The following is a 6,214-nucleotide window of genomic DNA, read 5'->3' on the forward strand; positions in this document are numbered from 1 at the left end:
GGAACGCTCCACTGCGGCGAGCAGCTGATCTACCCGATAGCCTGGGCTCTTCCTCTCATAATGTCCATAAAAGAGAGTAACAAGAAGGTTACACTTACAGGTCTAAAACAGACCTGAAATTATTTTTTTGGAAAAAAGAACATGAGAGGAAATGACTTGTATTCCCCAATAATCATCTAACTGTGCAGCTATGCCTTGCCTTTTAACAACCAGCTACTCAACTAACTCCAGAGAAGACTGGGTTCTGTTCAGGTCATGGAAGGGTGCTATTCAGTTTAATTAAAAGTTGGCTGAAAAACTACCCCCTTCAAAATTATCTGCATACTTGGTTGCATTACCGCTGTTTAATAGGCTAACATTTAGGCAATGCCAGACACACTACCTTAAGGTAAAGGTGTATTCTTTTTTTCCCTGTAACATTTTTTTTTTTTTTTTGGACAGGCAGAGTGGACAGTGAGAGAGAGACAGAGAGAAAGGTCTTCCTTTTCCGTTGGTTCACCCCACAATGAATGCATTTTTGCATACATATAACTTTAGGAATACAGTGGTTCTTTCCCCCATACCCACCACTCCCCCCCCATCCCTCCTCCCCATCTCCCATCTCCTTCTTCGTATGGTTCATTTTTAGTTTAATTTTATATACAAAGGACCAACTCCATGCTAAGCTTAGATTTCAAGTTTGCACACACACACACAGGCACACACACAACATAGAGAGCACAGTTTGGGGACAAAATTTCAGTGGATTCTCATAGCACAACTCAGTGAGGACGGAGATGCTACATGGGGCGCAGTGCAGTGACTTCTGTTCCTTTATCACCTGACACTCTCATTTAAGACGTCAGTGATCACCTGAGGCTCTTGCCATGGGCTGCCCTGTGGAAGCCTTTTGTGACCATAGACCCCGTCGGGATTTGGACACAGCCATGAGCAAAGTGGACGTTCTCTCCTCCCTTCAGAGAAGAGTACATCCTTCCTTCTTCGATGACCTAAAAGTGTATTCTTAAACCTGACTGAGCCACTTCCTGTCCAGCTCCCTGCTGTGGCCTGGGGAAGCAGTAAAGATGGCCCAAGTCCTTGGGCCCCTGTACCTGCACCTGCATGGGAGACCCGGAAGAAGCTCCTGGCTCCTGGCTCCCCATCAGTGCAGCTCCGGCTGTGCGGCCACCTGGGGAGTGAAGCATCGGATGGAAGACTTCTCTGTCTCTCTCTCTCTCTCTCTCTCGCTGTGTAACTCTGACTTTCAAATAAATAAATAAATCTTTAAAAAAAAAAAAGAAACCAACAATGCAGCCTGGTGCGTGCCCAGTGAGAACCTGAGTCTACACTGCCTGCCGCTGCTGCTGCCCCATCGTATCCGCCCTGGCCTCCTGGCACTAGCCCGACCACGCGTGAGGCCCTCCCGGACTTCACACCGCCCTCAGTTTGCTTTAAATCCATCTTCAAGCAAAAAGACAATGCCAGGGTTAGGAATCAAGGAAGGAGAAACCGGCCTGTTTTGATCCGCTCCCTAACCTGACTCAGCCAACACTGCAGGAAACCGGTGTCTTCAATCCCCTGTCCAAATGGCAAACACAAGGCCTAGCCCTGCTCTGAACAGCTCACAACAGAACCAGCACTCAACCCCACCCTGGTGCTCAAGACCCGGCCAGGAGCTGTGCGGTTCGCCTGAGCCCTGGGCCTCCTGGGTTTGCTGCTCGGATTGCTGGGGACTCGCACGGTGGCTGCCACCCAAGCCACAGGGCAGCAAGGCGGCCTCCGCCCCAAGGCCCGGGGGGCCTAAGCGGCAGCCTGCAAAGTCCACATCCCACACGGGTGCCGGTTCAAGTCCCGGCTGCTGCACTTCCGCTCCATATGCCCCTGGGAGAGGAGACGGACCAAGTGCTCAGGCCCCGCACCCACGGGCTCCTGGCTCTGGCCTGGCCCAGCCCTGGCTGTTGTGGCCATCTGGGGAGTGAGCCAGCGGATGAGGACCCCTCCCTCCCTCCCTCCCCCTCCCCCTCTCCCCCCCTCCTCGCTGACTGGGGTTGGAAACAGGCACAGGGGTCTTCTCGGGGTGACAGAAATGTTCCAAAAGCAGCTCTGTGGTGATGACGGCCACACGTGGGAACATTAAGAACCGCGGGGCACATCACTCCGGACAGGTGAACCACGAGGTCCTCAATCTGTCACTTCAACGAATTTACATAAAAGGGGAGGGGATTCCGCAAATTAAAAACCGGGGGTGCCGCTCGTATTTAATCCCGCTCTGATGCACGCATCAGCCGAGCCCCGGACGGCAGAAGCCGCCCCGGAGCCAGGGCCGAGCCGCTGCCCCCAGGATTCCCGCCGGGGTCTCCCCGCGCCGCCTCTCGGCGCCCGGACAAACGAGCTGAGCCCGGACAAACGAAGCGGACGCGGTCACGCCCCGCGCCCCGCGTCTGGGCCGGACCCAGCTTCCCGCCGCCGCAGACCCACAGCGGGCCGGGTCCCGACACCCACGCGGGCCCTGGGGGCCGCCCGGCGCCGGCTGCGCGCAGACGGAGCCCCCTGCCTGTCTCGCGAATCTTTCATTTTTTTTAATAATGTTGATCGGGAGCAGTTTTCGGGGAGGAGGCCAGATTCCAGGCTCGCACGCGCCCCGGTCCTGGAGTCGGCCCACGGCATCACCCGCACGGCCTGCCACGGGCGCCCCGACCCGACTGAGGGGAAAACAAATCGGCACTGGAGCCGCGCCGGCCGGGCTCGGGGCCCGCTCGAGCGCAGGCAAACGGCGCGACCGGACAGCGGCCGCGGCCCGCGGGCTGCGGACGCCGAGGGCCCCGGCCGGCTCCGCCGAGCACGCGGGCGTCCGACGTACCTGGGCCGCCTCAGGCTCGCGTCCGGAAGGCCCGGGGGAACGGCGCGGCGGCGGCCAGCACGCCTGGGCTCTCCATTCGGGGCTGTTTACTTCCAACTCTCGCGAGCGGGCGAGCGGCTCGCCGCAGGGAGCGCTGGGAGCGCCGCCCGCCGGCCCTGCGTGCCCTGCGTGCCCCGCGCGCCCGGGGCCTGCGTGCGCGCTCCGGACGCCGAGGGCGCGGGCCGGCGGGGCGCGAGGTCTCGCGACATCTGCGGTCCCGGGCCGGGAACGCGGTGCCGGGCGGGAGGCGGGGAAGCCGGCTCACAGCCCCGAGCGCCCCGGCGCGGAGCGAGCCGGGTCCAGGGCCGGCCTCGGCGAAGGTCCCCCGCCTGGCCCCGCGCCCCGAGCCCGGGCAGCTCCCACTGCGGACATCCGCCGTGCCCGCGCGCCCGGGGCCGGTCCTCCCGGGCCAGCGCGCCCCGGTCTTGGACGAGGGCCGGCGCCTCCTGGGGTTCCCGCAGGCCCCGTGCGGGCCTTGGCCAGAGGCCTGCCCGGTCCGCCTTGGGGTGCCGGGGTGCCGGGCACGAGCGCCCTGGAGGGCCTCGGTAAGAGCAAGACGAAGCTGGTCGCGATGCCGGCGTCACGGCGTGACTCTGGCTTTTTTTAAAATTTATTTTATTTATTTGAAAGACAGAGTTACAGAGAGGTAGAAAGAGAGAGGTCTTCCATCCGCTGGTTCACTCCCCAATTGGCCGCAATGGCCGGAGCTGCCCCGATCCAAAGCCAGGAGCAAGGAACTTCCTCCAGGTCTCCCACGTGGGTGCAGGGGCCCAAGGACTCGGGCCATCTTCTACTGCTTTCCCAGGCCACAGCAGAGAGCTGGATAGGAAGTGGAGCAGCTGGAACTCAAACCAGTGCCCATATGGGTGGCCGGAGCCTCAGGCCAGGGCGTTAACCTGCTGCACCACAGCGCCGGCCCCAGCATTGGCTCCTAAATAGGACTGGTCATTGTGTTCTAACTTGGAGTAGGTTCTTCATGTCCAGGGACGACAACCAGGCCACTGAGTAACGGCCTTGCAGCAGCCGACCAGAGAGTTGCACACTGTTCCCCCACTGCAGGGGAGAGGATCGTGGGGCCCTTCCTGGCACAGAGGTCACTGAGGGCCGGCCACCAGGGCTGTCCCCCTCCAGGTGCTGAACTTCCTGGACTCCCGCTTCGCATAAGGAGCACAGCATCGCAATTACCTGGGAAGGAAGATCCTCATTCAGACTAAACGCTGTTTTAAGGGCTAATGCCAGTGGTGCAGCTGGACCCCCTGGTCCCTGGGTCTGCTCCAGTAGAGAGCTCCTGGGGGTCCTAGTGGACCCACACGGCTGGCAGCACCTAGAGTGCTCGGGGGGAGCTTCAGCAAGACCTCTGTGAGCTCGGAAGTGGACGTTAAGGCCGTGCGTGCAGGCAGGATGGTGCCTAAGTGGGCTGCTCCACGGAGACCTCCACTCACGGCAGCCCCTGCCCCGGGCACGCTGTGGGGCCGCAGGTCCCCCAGAGCTGCACGGGAGGAGAGCGCTGGCTGAGCTCAGTGTGCACCACTGCCTGCAGATGGCCCTGGGCTGCCACAGATGTGCTAGGACCAGGCCGTTCACCCCCACATGGTCCTGAATGGAGACCTCAGACCAGCAACCAGCCAGACGACGGGCCGGAGGAGTACCCGTGCAGCCATCTCCCTTATCCACGTGCTTCAACAGACCCACCTCCACCGTCAATGAGCTGCTCAGGAGTTCACCGCTCTGGCCGCCCTGCCCGCCTCCCGCTCACCTGCCTCACCATCCTCCAAGGTCTTCATGCCATCAGCAGCATGGACCCTGGCAGCCGGACATTTCTCAGGGTGCTCAGAAAAGGCGTGAACTCTGCCCAAGCATCCCAGGAGACAGCAGAACCAGCAGTGCAGCGGTCAGGTGGGGGCCGGCACTGCGGCCCTGCAGCCCACATGAGCGCTGGATCAAGTCCCAGCTGCTCCACTTCAGATCCAGCTCCCTGTGAGTGCGCCTGGGAAAGCAGCAGCAGATGGCCCAAGTGCTTGGATCCCTGACACCCGTGGGGGAGACCAGGGTGGGGTTCCTGCATTCATAGTGGCCTGGCTGCTGCGGCCATTTGGGGAGTGAAGCAGCAGATGGAAGGTCTCTGTCTCCGTATCTCTTGCTGTAAGTCTGACTTTCAAATAAAATAAATAAATATTTAAAGGAAAAGAAGAAGAAAGCGCTGAGCAGCCCTGACCGCCCGAGCAGTGCTCAGCGCACCCCCAGCACCCGCAGCTGGGCAGCCTCACCGCCCGCAGCTTCAGACTGCAGTTGGGGAGAACGACACGGTGCTGAGCGTACGAGCTTCTTCCTCGTCACTGTTCTCTACGCCACAGAACACAGCAGCGACTCACAAGACACCGTGTCCAAGGTCTTCCAGGCCATCTGGAAAGGGATGAGCGGTGTGCAAGCAGAGGTGCCTACGCTGTGAGCATTTTATGGACAGGATCTGAGTTTCTGTGGGATCCCAGGATCCAAGGGGAGGTCTCAGGCCCAACCCCCAGCAGATTCCCAGGGATGGCTCTCCATGGTAACTGTGATCACACGGCCATGCCCAGTGTGAGGATTCCACTGTATGCTGGGAAGCCGGGAAAAGATCTAAGCTCCAAGCGTGGTTTCTAGCAAATGTGTAGTTTTCACACCACTGCAAAGCCAAAAAATCCCAATCTGAAATATTCAGTCAGGGACCGTGTGTCCTAAGACAGAAAGGAATGTGACGTCGAGACTGTCCCTCTGGTTCCCAAATGGGCCCAGATTTTATGTTATCAGGAAAGAACAGAAAGGCTTGCTGTGAGTGGTTCTCATTTGCTCGCTCTTTCCACTCCTTTCTTGAACACACTAGTCCAGCTGTCCTCCCCCAACTCAACTGAAACAGCTCAAGGCAAATCAAGTCTCCACGCTGGCAAATACAATGAATAAATCTTCATTTTACTAAACCTATGGAGACTGATATCAAGAAATCAAACTTAGGGGCCAGCACTGGCGTGGCAGGTGAAGTTAGCATCCCGTATGAGCACAGGTTCAAGTCCCGGGCTGCTCTTCCCATCCAGCTCCCTGCTAATGCGCCTGGGAAAGCAGCAGAAGATGGCGCAAATGCTTGGGCCCCTGCACCCACGTGGGAGACCCGGAAGAAGCTCCTGGCTTCAGAGAGGCCCTGCTCCAGCCGTTCCAGCCATTTGGAGAGTTAACCAGAGGATGGGAGATAGATCTGTCTCTCTCTCTCTCTAACTCTCCCTTTCAGAATTAAACTTAGCTTCTTCCCAAGACTTACACGCACACTGTGATATGCCAAGAATGCTGATGGAAACATTGGCTTTT

At 59.0% G+C, this 6,214-nt stretch overlaps 1 protein-coding gene across 2 annotated transcripts in view; it reads right to left on the bottom strand.

Annotated features, from left to right (window-relative positions):
* Positions 1-2,948, bottom strand: part of MBTPS1 (membrane bound transcription factor peptidase, site 1) — a 64,897-nt gene extending 61,949 nt beyond the window's left edge. For both annotated transcript variants that reach the window (XM_062177737.1, XM_062177736.1), the window contains exon 1: positions 2,840-2,948. The gene's annotated coding sequence lies outside the window, so the exon portion shown is untranslated. The remainder of the gene's footprint in view (positions 1-2,839) is intronic.
* Positions 2,949-6,214: the final 3,266 nt, after the last annotated feature.

The sequence above is a fragment of the Lepus europaeus genome, chromosome 19, assembly GCF_033115175.1.
Source record: "Lepus europaeus isolate LE1 chromosome 19, mLepTim1.pri, whole genome shotgun sequence".
In the NCBI taxonomy this organism is placed as follows: Eukaryota; Metazoa; Chordata; class Mammalia; order Lagomorpha; family Leporidae; genus Lepus; species Lepus europaeus.